Here is a 15,652-nt window from a genome sequence, read left to right as displayed (position 1 = left end):
GCATTTGGGAGCACTGTTACACAGAGGATTATAGTTTACATTGCAGTTTACACTCTATCCTAGTCCATTCAGTAGGTTATGGCAGGATACATATTGTTTTACATCTGTCCTGCAACACCTTTCAGGACAAATTCCAAGGCCTGAAAATGCCCCCATATCACACCTCCTTTTCCCTCTCCCTGCCTTCACCAACTCCCACAGCCAATGTCTCCACATCAACGACATAATTTCTCCCATTGCTAGAGTCACGATAATTCTATAATAGAATACCAGTAAGTCCACTCTACTCCATATTTTACTTCTCTATTCTGAGGACCTAGGGATGCCAATGCCCTCTCCACCTCTCAATTGAGAGGGGGCTTTGATCGTGCATGGACTGTGGATGGGGATCTCATGCCCTCAGCTCTACTCTCTCAGTTCCTTGGTGTGGTGGTTGTCCATCCTCACCTCCCTATCAGCTGACCTGGGAAAGTCCAATGGACCAGAGGGTAGGAGTTGCAAGTCTGCTGAGTCTCAGGCCCAGCTAGCTCATGGACAGTCCAGAGATTCTAGTCCCCTTGGCATATACCAGCCCCAGTGCCAACCACAGGTTCATTAAAAAGGTCAGAAAAGACATGTGTGGAGAAGTCATATCTGAGGCGAACTCCATCTAACTCAGGAGCACAAATTCTAAAGTAGGGCTCACTGGCAAGGCACCAAATTCCAGAGCCATCTGCCATGACTGTAAGACCTGGGTGTGTCTATACCTTCAGGAGTATCAGTAGCTGGGCTTGTATCTCCTTTGCCTGTCTCTGAGATCCTGCTGAGATGTGCATTAGCACCACCCCTCTGAGGACCTCCCAACTCATTTTGAAGCCTCTTAGTCATATAAACTCATTTGTCTTTCCCTGCCTATGGTGATCTTCCAATAATCTTTAGTGAATATTGCTTACTTTCCTACATATTTGAATTGTTATATTTTAAGGATAATAAATACCTAAATATAAAGGTTCTGTTTCTGGACTCACTCTGTAGCAGTTTGAGTTATACAGCTTTGATTGGGCCATATCAGTAGGACATTGAGTCTCCAACACTTCTGAGATGCCAGGATTTGAACTCAGAAACCAATACTCCCCCAACATCAGTATAATTTGCAGTGTAAATATTGTATGAATAAGTACCCTACTGCCCCTAGCCCTAGGGGTGCTCACTGTCAAAGGCTTGGAGACTGAGGTGAAATATAAATTTAACAGATTTCTGTGCAAAAAACCACAGCATTTTCCCAGTGGTGGAGCGGACCATGGTATAGCTCTCATCCAGTCATTTTCATTATCATGTTAATACATTTTTTGTACTCCACTCTCACACAAAAATATATAAAATGAATATACTTGCCAACTAGAAGTCCAAAAATGGAACATGGGATCAGATTTTTACTCACTCTCCTTCTAAGTCCCATTTTACCTGCTTCAGTTTATATTACTAACACTGAATTACTGACCTTGAATTTACCCCTCTGTGAAATGTCATTAAGGGTTTAACTTTTTAAATCCTCAGAGGAAATATTTTCTATGCAAATGATCTTGTGCACACTAGACTTCAATATGTTAGTTGAATAAATTTGAGAGTGCATTTATTTGTGATGCTATGTGTGCATTTCATTTTCTGTGCATTTGTTCATTCATTCAACATGTATGCATTAATACATTTAAAGTATTTATTCTATAAAGATACAAAAAAGAACATCATAGAACCAGAAATTTTCTTCATTAGTCTAGTTGAAAAGTTTGATTTGATGGCATTGGCCTTTGAAGGGAAATTCAGGATTCAATGAGAGAATAGAAGTGAATGCCCTAATATAGGTAACATAACTAAGTTAAAAGCCTTGTATGATGAGGAAATTAGACAAGATACTTGGAAGATGGGAATGATTTAGGAATAGGCAGGGAAAGGGGACAGAGATGTAGAAAAAAATGATTTTACAAGCATGGGGACAAGCTGAGCTTAGATCTTGAGTTTGACAGGTGCTCTAAAGAAGACAGAGGCACTGGAAACCAAAGTGAGGGGAAAAGAAATGAGAATAGAGAGGCATGGGTCAGACTGTGCAGGTTATATAGTTCATTTTAGGAGTTTGAATTTATTGTGAGAAAGGGAATTCATTGAAAGATTGCCATTTAAGGACGTGGAAGATATTCATAAAAATGATCTCATTTTGGTAACACATTCTTGTGAGTTTAATTAACACTAGTGAATTATATAGGTGAGTATGGTTAAAAGTGGAAACTTTAGGTCTTATATATTATTGGGAAAAATAATAAAAATAACACATAGGACTGTATAACACAGGGAACATTATTGTAGATGATGAACTTTATTTAATAGTGCATTTATAAGAATGTTCTTTCATGTATTATCACAAATGAAGAACATTTTAATAGCAGATGTTAGTAAGAGTGTGATATAAGTGGAGAATGCATCTAACGCAAGCTATTAATGATTGTTAATAGCACGATTTTAATAATCCTCCATCCATTGCAACTAAGAATACTTATGCAAAGTGCAAAAGAATAAGAGATATATGGGAACACTTTAATTTTTACATGATTTTTCTGCAAATCAGTGACTTCTTTAATTAAGCATACATGATAATGATAATAGGAAATAGTTCACGTGTCTTTGTAATGGGTGTTTTTTATGTTGTAATCCATGTAAATTGCTTCACACACTGCCTAGAAATAGAATCTTTCATTAAATACTGGGTATTACAGTAAAAAATAGAGCTCACTTATATTTAAAAATCTATCTTCAAATTTAACAATTATTCCACACCAATGGAAGCTGTTGGTGTTATGGTGGTATATGGGAATCCTGTATTTTCTGCATGATTGTTCTGTATACCCATAACTTGGCTTATACTGTTTTTTAACAAATCAATTTTATTGCTAAATATTATTAAAGCATAAATCCATCAATAATGTAAAATCAGTGGTATTCAGTTTGTGCATTCAACACTGTTTTCATTCCTAGGGCACTTTCATTACCCCAATAATAATAATAAATATTAACAAAAACAGATACACACACAAACAAAACTCATCACCTCTCATTCTCTGTGTTTCTCCAGCCACAGATAGCTGCTATTGTTTTTACTTCTCTGTAGTATATCATTATTTATAATTTGTATAAAATGTCTTATATATGCAATATCACACATATTTGTATTTTACATGAGATTTTACTATCTTATAGAGTCCCGTGTTGCAGTTTTTAGCTTTCCTTGTGTAATATACATGACATTAGACTTTCCATTTCAGTCACTGTCATACACATATAATAACTCCGCTAGTTACAAACACAAAGATCCATGCTGTGCTTTAACCATTTTTATTTATTTCCAAAGATTTATAAACAGTCTTTTTTTTAGCCAATTTTGCTGCTTACTCCTCAAGTTTTTATTCTATATCATCCTCCTATTTTTGGTGTCTTATATTCTAATTATTAACTCCATGAGTTGTACAATACACTTAGTTCATTATAGCCCAATAATACAGCATTTCTCCTTTTGTGTCTGGCTTGCTTCACTCAACAAAATGTCCTTCAGGTTCTTCCATGTTCTCATAGGATTCATGATTTCATTTCTTCTTACTGCTACATAATATTTCATCATGGCGGCGGACTTGGCCCAGTGGTTACGGTGTCCGTCTACCACATGGGAGGTCCGTGGTTCAAACCCCAGGCCTCCTTGACCCGTGTGGATTTGGCCCATGTGCAGTGCTGATGTGTGCAAGGAGTGCCCTGCCACACAGGGGTGTCCCCCACATAGTGGAGCCCCGTACGCAAGGAGTGCCCCATAAGGAGAGCCGCCCAGCATGAAAGAAATTGTAGCCTGCCCAGGAATGGTGCCTCACACACGGAGAGCTGACACAAGATGACGCAACAAAAAGAAACACAGATTCCCATGCCGCTGACAACAACAGAAGTGAACAAAGAAGACGCAGCAAATAGACACAGAACAGACAACCAGGGTGGGGAAAAAGGGGAAATAAATGAATAAATAAATAAATCTTTAAAAATTTTAAAAAAATATTTCATCATGTGTATACTCAACAATTTGTTTAGCCATTCATAAGTTGATGGACACCTGTGTTGTTCCCAACTTTTGGCAATCATGAGTAATGCTGCTGTGAATATTGATGTTCAGATGTCTATTCATACCTCTACTCTCAGTTCTTCTAGATATATTCCTAGTAATGGTATTGCCAAGTAACATGACAAGCCAATGGTCAATGTCCTTAGGAAATGATAAACAGTCCTCCACAGTGACTTTTCCTTTCTATACTCCAAACAATGAATAAGTGTGCCTATCAAACCACATCCTTTTAATATTTTTCTGATATTTTATTAGTGACCAGTCTAGTAATTATAAAATGATGTCCCATTGTCTGTTTGATTTGAATTTCCCTAATTTCTAGTGATATTGAACATTTTTTCATGTGTTTCTTCACCATTTGTATTTCTTCTTTCAATAAGTGGCTTTTCAAGTCTTTGATCTATTTTTTAAATTGAATATTTTGTCTTGTGATGGAGTTGTATGATCTCTTTGTATATCATGGATATTAAAGTCCTTATCAGATATTTTATGACCAAATATCCTTTTGAGTTGACTGCCTTTTCACCCTTAATGCAAGTCTTAAAGTTGCATGTGTATATTTTTGCAAAAGTCCTTATTTGCCTATGTTTTTTAATTTCTCTCCCCTTCCCCACCTCTGCCCCAGTTGTCTTTCTCTGTGTCCATTTGCTGTGTGATCTTCTTTTGGTCACTTCTGTTGTTGCCAGCGACATTGGAATCTGTGTTTCTTTTTGTTGTTGTTGTTGCTTCATCTTGGAGCATCAACTCTCATGTGTGCGGCACCATTCCTGGGCAGGATGCACTTTCTTTCATGCTGGGCAGCTCTCCTTATGGGGTGCACTGTTTGTGCATGGGGCTCTCTTACATGGGGGATATGCCTGCGTGGCAGTGCACTCCTTGATACACATCAGCACTGCATATGCGCCAGATCCACACAAGTCAAGGAGGCCCAGGGTTCGAACCATGGACCTCCCATGTGATAGATGGACGCCCTATCCACTGGGCCAAGTCTGCTTCCCCTATTTTTTCTTTTGTTGTTCATGCTTTGCATATGTTATAAGAAATTACTGCCTATCACAAGATCTTGAAGATATTTTCTTAAATTTTCTTCTAGGAGTCTTCTGATTGTAACTTTTATACATGGGTCCTTGATCCATTTTCAGTTAATTTTTTTTTATAAAGTATGAAATAAGGATCTTCTTTCTTTCTTTTGATAAGGATATCCAGTTCTCCCTGCACCATTAGTTGAGAAGACTGTTCTGGCTCATCTACTGGGTCTTGTCCACCTTCTAAAAGTCATTCGAGTGTAGATGTGAGGTTGTATCTCTGAGTTCTTAAATAAGTTCCAATGGTCAATATATCTGTCTTTATGCTAATACTATGCTGTTTTAAAAACTGTGACTAGGGGGCAAGATGGCGGCTGAGTGAAAATCCCGGTTACTAGCTCCTGGGGGGAATCGGCCGGGCGGCTTCGGAGACTCTCTGGGACTGGGCTGTTTCGGGATTTTTTTCTGGTCTGGAGGTGTCTGGACATAGATTTGGAGGGTCTTGCAGGAAACACCTCATATTTGCTGGGTTTCCTCATCCTCCACTGCCTCATTTCTCTGTGAATAGATTTAGCCTATCTACACTATCCCCTTTCCCCTACAACTTGATATCCTCCACCATCTGCTATCTCTCCTATATTCTACCTCCCTTTCTTTGATCCACAAAGTGTCTAACTCTTAATTTCTAATACCTTTGTTTAGTTTTCCATCTGATATTCGTCCCTGAAACTATTACCTTTCTTTTCTCTTTCCCTCTCTCACGAAAATGACAGCTTCTTAGTACGTACCTTATACCTCCCATGTTCAGTCATCTACCTCATTATAGGTACTTTCCTACTACTATAACTTTACACAATTTACATGATCTAACCTCCATCCTCCCAGAACTCATATTGTTGCTTTGTTAACATATATCACCAATACTACTTCACACTTTTTCCTTCCTTACACAATTGCCTTTCCCCAGCACTAATACTTTCCTTTAAAGTGAGCTTAACCAGCAATAAGAAATTGGAATAAGAAGAACAAAGTGACAAAGAGAAGATATAACACTTAAACAAAAACAACAGCTAATTAATCTCCAAGACTAGTTAAAGAAGCTAAGGAACTGATTAAACCTGTCAAGAAGAAATGTTGACAATACAGCAACAAAAATCTACAAACCAAACAAGTAATCAGGAAAATATGGCTGAATCCAATCAACAAACTAAAAATCAGGAAGGGGAGCAGGACTTCCCACAAACAATGAAAGATCTCAGAACACTTATCACTGACAAATTTGATGAAGTAATGAAAGAGGTTAACAACATGAAGACAACACTTGGAGGGGAAATTGCAGACATGCGCAAAAAGATAACAGATATGATGGAAATGAACACCACAATTCAAGAAATCAAAAATACAATTGCAGCAAATATCAGCAGACTAGAAGAGGCAGAGCAGAGAATTAGTTATGTGGAAGACAGTGCATTGGAAATTAAACAGATAGTAGAAGTGGTCAATAAAAAGGTAGAAAAAATCCAGATAGGACTTAGGGACTTGAATGATAACGCAAAACGCTCAAATATACGTATTATAGGCATTCCAGAAGGAGAAGAGAAGGGAAAGGGGTCAGAAGGAGTGTTGCAGGAAATAATGAATGAAAACTTCCCAAATCTACTGAAAGAGACAGATGTACATATCCAAGAAGCACAGTGCACTCCACTGGTCATAAACCCCAACAGGCCCACCCCAAGACATATACTTGTCAAATTATCCAATGCTCAAGACAAAGAAAAAATTCTAAAAGCAGCAAGAGAAAAGAAAACCATCACATACAAGGGAAGCTCCGTAAGATTAAGTGCTGATTTCTCATCTGAAACCATGGAGGCAAGAAGGCAGTGGTATGATATAGTTAAGGTACAAAAGGAAAAAAATTTCCAACCAAGAATACTCTATCCAGCTAAACTAACATTCAAAAATGATGGAGAGTTCAAAATATTCACAGATAAACAGAAACTGAAAGAGTATATCAAAAAGAAACCTCCCCTTCAAGAAATTCTTAAGGGAGTTCTGCAGGAAGAAAGGAAAAAACAGGACAGTCAGAGATGGAGGAGAGTGTAAGTGTAACAAGAAAGACAAAAATAGAAAGGGAAAATAAAATAATACAAACAAATATAACAAACACAAATCCAACCAAAATATGGCTACCATAAATAATTCTCTGAAGATAATAACATTGAATGTCAACGGATTAAACTCACCTATCAAAAGATTCAGACTGGGACACTGGATAAGGAAATATGACCCATCTATATGCTGCCTACAAGAGACACATCTTAGACCCAGAGACTCATGGAGGTTGAAAGTCAATGGCTTGAGAACAATCATACAAGCAAACAACAACCAAAAAAGGCAGGAGTTGCTATATTAATATCAGACAAAATAGACTTTAAATGTGAAACAATTGTGAGAGACAAAGAAGGATACTACATTTTAGTGAAAGGGACAATCTGTCAAGAAGATTGAACAATCATAAATATTTATGCTCTTAACAAGGGCACCTCTAAATATGTGAGACAAACGCTGGATAAACTAAGTGAAAAAATAGATGCATCTACAATTAGAGTGGGGGATTTTAAAACACCACTATCAATTCTGGACAGAACATCTCAAAAGAGAATCACTAAAGAAACAAAACATTTGAATAGTATATATGAAGAGCTGGATCTAATAGACATATATAGATCATTACACCCAAGCACAGCAGGATATACATTTTTCTCAAGCGCACATGGAACATTCTCCAAGATAGACCATATACTAGGCCACTAAGAAAGGCTTAATGAATTCAGAAAGATCGAAATCATACAAAACAATATCTCTGACCACAGTGGAGTGAAGCTGGAAATTCGCAAGGGACAGAGGCCCAGACTTCACACCAAAATTTGAAAATTAAACAGCATACTCTTAGAAAAACAGTTGTTCAAAGAGGAAATCTCAAAAGAAATCAATGACTACCTTGAAACAAATGATAATGATAACACAACATACCAAAATTTATGGGATGCAGCAAAAGCGGTACTGAGAGGGAAATTTATAGCCATAAATTCACATATCAAAAAAGAGCAAAAATTGGAGAACTAACTGCACTTTTGACAGAATTAGAAAAACAACAACAAAGTAACCCAACAGGAAGAAGAAGGAAGGAAATAACAAAGATAAGAGCAGAACTAAATGAAATAGAATATAAGAAAGCACTTGAAAATATAAACAAGACCAAGAGCTGGTTCTTTGAGAAGATCAACAAAATTGACAAACCTTTAGCGAGACTAACAAAGAAAAAAAGAGAAAAGATGCAAATACACAAAATAAGAAATGAGAAAGGCGATATCACCACTGACCCCACAGAAATAAAGACTATCATAAGAGGATACTTTGAAAAACTATATTCCAACAAAAATGACAATTTAGAGGAAATGGACAAATTCCTAGAAACACATAAGCAGCCCATACTGACGAAAGAAGAAATTGATGATCTTAACAAACCAATCACAAGCAAAGAGATAGAATCAGTCATTAAAAATCTCCCAACTAAGAAGAGCCCAGGGCCAGACGGCTTCACAGGTGAATTCTACAAAACATTCCATAAAGAACTAACACCAATCGTATTGAAACTATTCCAAAAAATCGAAACAGAAGGAACATTGCCGAATTCCTTTTATGATGTCAACATTACCCTAGTACCAAAGCCAAACAAAGACACCACAAGAAAGGAAAATTACAGACCAATTTCTCTAATGAACCTAGACGCAAAAATACTTAAAAAAATACTTGCTAATCGTATTCAACAACACATTAAACGAATTATACACCATGACCAAGTGGGATTTATTCCAGGTATGCAAGGATGGTTCAACATAAGAAAATCAATCAATGTGATACACCATATAAACAGATTGAAGGAAAAAAATCACATGATTATATCTATAGATGCAGAAAAGGCATTTGCCAAAATACAGCACCCATTCTTGATAAAAACACTCCAAAAGATCTGAATACAAGGAAACTTTTTGAGCACGATAAAGAGTATATATGAAAAACCTACAGCCAACATTGTTTACAATGGCGAAATCCTGAAATCCCTCCCTCTAAACTCAGGAACAAGACAAGCATGCCCATTGTCTCTGCTCCTGTTTAAGATTGTCTTAGAAGTACTTGCTAGAGCACTGAGGCAAAAACCAGATATAAAAGGCATTCAAATTGGAAGGGAAGAAGTCAAAATTTCATTATTTGCAGATGACATGATCCTATACATAGAAAACCCTGAGAGATCTACAACAAAGCTTCTAGAACTCATAAATGAGTTCAGCAAAGTCGCAGGTTATAAGATCAATGCGCAAAAATCAGTAGCATTTCTATACATCAATAATGAGCAAGATCAGGAGAAAATCAAGAAACAAATACCATTCACAATAGTAAATAAAAAAATCAAATACTTAGGAATAAATTTAACTAAAGAGGTAAAAAATTATACACCGAGAACTATACAAGACTGTTCAAGGAAATCTAGGAAGACCTAAATAAATGGAAGAATATTTCTTGTTCATGGATAGGAAGACTGAATATTATTAAGATGTCTATCCTACCAAAACTGATCTACACATTCAATGCAATCCCAATAAAAATCAACACAGCCTTCTTTAAGGAACTAGAAAAACTAACTATGGAATTTATTTGGAAAGGAAAGAGGCCCCAAATAGCCAAAGACATATTGAAAAAGAAAAACGAAATAGGAATCACACTTCCTCACTTCAAAACATACTACAAAGCTACAGTAGTGAAAACAGCATGGTATTGGCATAAGGAGAGACACACAGACCAATGGAATCAAATTGAAAGTTCAGATATAGAACCTCAAGTATATAGCCATATAATATTCAATAAAGCCACCAAGCCCTCTCAACTGGGAGAGAATGGCCTGTTCAACAAATGGTGCCTGGAGAACTGGATAGCCATATGTAGAAGAATGAAAGAGGATTACCATCTCACATCTTATACAAAGATCAACTCAAGATGGATCAAAGACCTAAATATAAGAGCCAAGACCATAAAGATCTTGGAAAGCAGTGTAGGGAAACATCTACAGGACCTTGTAATAGGAAATGGCTTCATGAATATCACACCAAAAGCACGAGCAGCAAAAGAACAAATAGATAAATGGGACTTCCTCAAAATTAAAGCCTTCTGCCCCTCAAAGGAGTTTGTCAAGAAAGTAAAAAGGGAACCCACACAATGGGAGAAAATATTTGGCAACCATATATCTGATAAGAGACTTATAACTTGCATATATAAAGAACTCCTATATCTTGAAAACAAAAAGATAAACAATCCATTTAAAAAATGGGAAAAAATTTAAACAGACACTTCTCCAAAGAAGAAATACAAATGGCTAAAAAGCACATGAAAAAATGCTCCAAATCTCTAGCTATCCGGGAAATGCAAATCAAAACTACAATGAGATACCATCTTACTCCCATAAGATTGGCAGCTATGAAAAAAACAGAAGGATACAAATGCTGGAGAGGATGTGAAGAAAGGGGAACACTCATCCACTGCTGGTGGGAATGCAGTAGGATCCAACCATTCTGGGGGACAGTTTGGCAGTTTCTCAAAAAACCAACCATAGTTTTGCCATATGACCCAGCAATACCACTGCTGGGTATATACCCATCAGAACTGAAAACAAGGACACAAACCGATATATGTACACCAATGTTCATAGCAGCATTGTTCACTATCGCCAAAAATTGGAATCAATCCAAATGTCCATCAACAGACGAGTGGATCAATAAAATGTGGTATATACACACAGTGGAATACTACTCAGCTGTAAGAACAAATACACTACAATCACACGTGACAACATGGATGAACCTTGAGAATCTTATGTTGAGTGAAGCAACCCAGGCATTGAAGGACAAATACTACATGACCTCAATTATATGAAATAAGCAAACTGCCTCAGAGAGCTAGAGTGTGGAAAAGAGGCTTACAGGAAATCGGGGGGTGGAGGAAGGATGTGAGTTAACGTCTGGAGGGGTGGAATCTGTGATGAGCTGGCGGTAAGTATGAGCACAAAGAAGGGACAAAATGGGGGCAAGGGGATGCCTTCGGGTGGGGCTTTGTGGGTTTGAGGGGGGCTGGGGATGGGCAGAGGGGTAATATTGTCCAAAAATTGGGGGGAGGGAGGGGCAACATATGAACATGGGAGAGTGTCAGGTGTTCGTTGAGAACAAAAGGTGGAGAAAATCGTATCAAAGTATAAGTAGGAGGGTTACCTGTTTAGGATGCTCAGGGGGTATGGTCTGATGCAGGACTGGCTCCGGGGGAATAGCTGACGGCTCATTTTGCCAAGGTGGGTTGTACCATTGGGAAGAGACCCAAGAAGTGAGAGTTGGGGTGGACCCACATCCTGGGAAGGACTAATGCCGTCAAATAGAGAGAACTGTATCTCTCGTGAGAAAAGATGGCTCCCAGGGCATTAGGGGAGTTGAGAAAGTCAGGCCCTGAATACTGCTGCAAGTATCTCTGGACATGGCTTCTTGGGAAATGGAGAGTGACTGGCGTTGTGGGCCCCAAGGGGAGAGGAAAATGGATGTGGAATGGATGGAACCAAGGTAAATATGGGGGCAAGAGAGGAGTTTTGTGAGAGTACACGAGGATGAATATAAAACATGTAATATTACACCAAAAACATACAGGGGATGACAGACTAATAATGTAAAGCATAAGGCAAAACATAGGATAACTAAAAAATTTAGAAAACTGTACAACCTAAAGTATGAACCACATAGTAAGCACAGGTGTCACCTTGTTTGAAAGCTATTGTTTCGGAATCTGTACATCAGTTTCAGGAAATATGATATCAATAAGTTAAAAGATTATCGCTGTGAAAGGGAAAAGTTTTTATGGTGGATCTGGGGAAGTACTGTATATTGTATATATGAATTTTGGTGAATTACTTCATTTAAAACACCCAATACAAAGGTCTGTGAAATGTTTCCTATGGTTATTGTTTTCATTTAAATTTGAGCTGTTGTAAGTTTACAGAAAAATCATGTAAAAAATACAGCATTTCCTTATTGCCCCATATCCTTGGCACTTTGCTTTAGTGGGTTTCCTTTATTATAGTTCATGAAAGATTATTTAACTAGTATTATTCACTATCAACCAAAGTTTATGGAATATGTATTTTTTAACATATAGCAGGCTATAATTACCTCTTTTATTAAACATGCCATATGCTCATTATCTTTAATGAAAGAACATTCTTATACTAGCACTCTGAATTGTAGTCTTTTGTCTCCAAAAGGCTTACTCTATTCTGTGTTATCTTAAAATTTTTAATTTAATTTTTAATTTTTTTAACTTTTAATTTTTTTTAATAACCTATGCAACCTAAAGTTTTGCCTTTTACCTATAAAATTCATTGTTGGTTATTATACTCTACACACTGTGCTACCAAAATGACAGCCTTTTTAACAAACAGCTCCCATTCCTCTTGTCAATCTTTCAGGGACCTTCCTTGTTCTTAGAATAAATTTCAAAGCCTTAAATGAACTACACCATCTGTACAATCTGACCAGGGGCATTCTCATCTCACATCTTCTTTCTCCTCATTAAGTCCCAGAGACTCTGTTTCCTCCCTGCACCTGGCAACCTCAGGACCTTTGATTAGGATGTCCCGTGCTTGTAAATTTCTTTTCTATCTCTCTGTCCCTTTCCCCTGCCTACACCTACGTGCCAGTTTCTACCCTACTCCTGCTCATTCTACAGGTACCTTCTCTTGTTTTTCTTTTTCCTCACTTGCTATAAGTAGGTGTAGACATTCCCCACTATTCTTTCATTGCACCCTCAATTTCCCTTCACAGTCCAATGCCATCCAATCATCGTTTCAACTAGATTAGTGAGGGGAGCATGAGGTTCTATTGTGTTCACTTCTATATAAACACAATACTTTAAAGATACTAATATCATATATGTTGAGTGAATGAAAAAATATATGCACACAATGAAATGCATGTAAAACAAAATTAATACAGATTCACAAATTTATTCAACTAACATATTGATGTCCATATGCACCATGCCATGTGCATAGAAAGCATTTCCTCTGAAGATTTGTGGATTTATAGTCATAATTTCACTCATAAAGGAATTACTTACAGATCAATAATGCAGTATCAACAATATAATAGTATTCACTTAAATTAGTCTCAAAAGAAGTATGAGAATAATCTGATCCCAACTTCCATTTTAACAATTTTTACTAAGCAAATGTATACATTTGAAAATGTTTCAGGTGAGAGAGGTATGCAAAGGTAGATTAAGATGATACCTAAAATGACAAAATCTGAGAGCCTTATACGGGCCACCTCCACCACCCACACCCATGTGGTAACACAACTTCTTCATGCAGTTCATGCTGGGTGTATGAGCTACTCACTTCTGCCTGCAGTTGGTCATCCTGCCTGTAGTGATGGGATCTTGCTCTAGTTCTTTCTACAGAAACCAATTAAGATTTATTTATTAGCTTAGCCTATATCTTGACTGGAACAACCTCCAGTGCTAGGAGTGTTGGAGTGCTTATCCATGCACTATCTATGCTAGGAATGGTTTTACATTTCTAGGATTACTGGTTTCTATTTGAGTCCAAATCCTGGAGTTATACAAAACACTTATATTTGATAAGTGGTTCACAAGTTCCCGAAAGATATCAAAGAGGTTGCTTTACTCTAAATTTACAGTGACCTTGAACACATTTGCTTATGATCTGTGACTTAAAAAAAAAAAGCCGTAATTTTTTTTCGGAAAGACCTGTATTTTTTCCCCATAGAAAACATTTTGCACATTGTGGAACGCATTGTACAACAGTGGTCAAAAGAACATAGATTATCATGTTGGTACAGACAAAATAGTACATGAAGAAAGTGATAAGATCTTTGAACCACCTCTTCTTACTGATGATGATGATGAAGGAAAAATGAAAGAATAAATAAATGGATTTCCTTTAACAACAGATCTTGCTTACTGTTCCACAGCTGATTTGCTGTGATTTGGGGCTCAGTTGACTCATCTGTGAGACAAGGGGTACAGTTTAGAGCATATTTATGCTCAGTTTCAGACCAGTGCTCCTGTGACTTGCTGTAAGTAAATGAAATACATAAAACATAGAAGGAAATACACTGAAACATTCCCTGGGCTCTACACTTCCTAAGAATCTTAGCAGTTTATCAGGTGATTTCAGCTATCACTTTATTCTTACTCTTTCAATTCTAATTCTCTTTATCCCCTTCCCAGAAACTCACATATGGGGATGGAAAAACCAGCCAATGCATTTGACCAAAGAAGTAATAGATCAGTCTAAAAGTTAGAGCTGTTCCATGCCATCACTTGGTTCATTTCTTCACTTTGAAAAGGAAAAAAATTCACTTTTAGCCATTCTAGTAGATTAGAATACATTGAGGTCAGCAAGGCTTTTAATATATTGAGCTCCTTTGTAAGTATTATTGGCCATTTTTATATCATAAGTTGCAAAATTGTTTAAGTTTTTGTCCATTTCTGATATGGGCTATTCAGCATATATTAATGCATCATGGAGATTTTCAGGTATATGTATTGAGAATATCTTCTCCGAGACTGTGGACACTCTTCATTTTATACAGTCCTCATTGTTTTATTTTTAGCTCTATTGCCATGAGGATTTGTTCTTAATATAACAACCCAGTTATTTCCTTTGTGGGTGTGATATAATGTGATACATGCTCTTCAACAGCATTTCAGTTTAATTAACATATTGATATTAACACCATGGTTGGAATTTTAAAATGAAATAATGTGTATGCTTTGAACAATTATTGAGTACCTCCCAATATCTACGTGAGCCTTATTCCAATTCTAAAACCCCAGATTTTGAGGGAATTGCTTCTTTCTCATCGTGCAGAAAATACGTGGTTGGGTGTATCAAACTGACTTACACCCCCGGCATCACCTCTTTTGGCTTAAGCTAATAGAATATTCCTTTCCATCTGGTGCAGTCCATGGGTCAAAAAAGAGCATGTGGCCCAATTTCAGCAATGGGAGGAAGTACATTTCAAGATTGATGGAGAAGACATAATGTATACATGCAATGAACTTCATTCTTCTGCTTGAGCAAATTTAAGTTTTGTTTTCTGTTGCTTGAAACCAAAAGATAGACAAGTTATGCAGTGACTTTATATAATTATGATAGAATTTATGAGAGCATCACTGGATCTATCTTTATATAGACAGTCAACAGTAAGTCTGATTTTATTTTAGATATTCTGTTTCTTCTTCCTCTATTTGCTCACCCGTTCAGCCTTATCATCTCACTCCTCCTTCATTTAGTCTCTGTATTCATCAATTATACTAATCTCCTTCTATTCCTCTATGTAGTCCTTTTTTCATTCCTCTTTCTTTCTGTCTTTCCCTCAAT

This window comes from Dasypus novemcinctus, chromosome 30 (assembly GCF_030445035.2).
Source record: "Dasypus novemcinctus isolate mDasNov1 chromosome 30, mDasNov1.1.hap2, whole genome shotgun sequence".
In the NCBI taxonomy this organism is placed as follows: Eukaryota; Metazoa; Chordata; class Mammalia; order Cingulata; family Dasypodidae; genus Dasypus; species Dasypus novemcinctus.
This window is presented reverse-complemented; position numbering follows the sequence as displayed.